Source organism: Silene latifolia, chromosome X (genome assembly GCF_048544455.1).
Source record: "Silene latifolia isolate original U9 population chromosome X, ASM4854445v1, whole genome shotgun sequence".
Classification (NCBI taxonomy): Eukaryota; Viridiplantae; Streptophyta; class Magnoliopsida; order Caryophyllales; family Caryophyllaceae; genus Silene; species Silene latifolia.
Window position 1 is genome coordinate 245,054,322 of NC_133537.1, and position 875 is coordinate 245,055,196.

Consider the following 875-nt stretch of genomic DNA (forward strand, 5'->3'; position numbering starts at 1 on the left):
ACCCAATTCAAAACCCACCACAAAATTAACCTATAATGCCTAAATTTTTATCATATTCTGTACCAACCGAGGAGAGCCTACCAAATGGTACTCCTACACCACCACATTTAACCGGTAATTTCATTGCCAAATCCGTATTTATACAATTAGTTGAGAGAAGTCAATTTTGAGGGATGCCTAGTGAAGACCCTAACTCACATATGGAGACTTTTTGTGACTATTGTGATGCAATTTCTCAAACCGGAGTTACTCAAGACAAAATCCGATGGGTATTGTTTCCTTTTTCTTTGATTGGTACCGCAAAACAATGGTTAATGAGCCTAGAGAAGGCTACCCTTGGTATTGATTCATGGAAGAAGCTAGCACTTGCTTTCTATAAGAGATTCTATCCTCCGAAAAAGACTAACATGTTGAGAGCCCAAATCACCAGGTTCAAACAAAGGGAAGAGGAATCTTTGTACGAAGCATGGGAGAGATTCAAGGACACTTGTCGTTCTTGTCCACACCATGGACTTAGCGAGTGGTTCCTTGTACAACAATTTTGGAATGGTCTATATGAAGACTCTCGAAACATTCTCAATATTGGATCCAATGGTATGTTTACCGAAGTTGATGACAATAAACATGGGCCAAAATCGAAGAGATGGCGGTTCATAATTCCCAATATAGTAGGCCTCGAAAGGCCACAAGAGGAGAAAATCATGAGGTAGATTCCATCACTCAATTACTTGCTCAGTTAAGTGCTCAGATCGACACCATCAATTTGAAGTTTGAGAAGGCCATGGCTAAACTTGATGAAGCTTCCAAATCACCCAAACAACATGTTAATGCTATGGTGGCATCATCCTCAATCCCAAGTGGAGTATGTGAAAGTT

At 40.1% G+C, this 875-nt stretch overlaps 1 non-coding gene across 1 annotated transcript; it reads right to left on the bottom strand.

Annotated features, from left to right (window-relative positions):
- Positions 1-407: 407 nt before the first annotated feature.
- On the bottom strand, positions 408-514 carry LOC141625413 (small nucleolar RNA R71). The gene has a single exon (XR_012535195.1). It is a non-coding gene; the product is annotated as a small nucleolar RNA R71 (small nucleolar RNA).
- Positions 515-875: the final 361 nt, after the last annotated feature.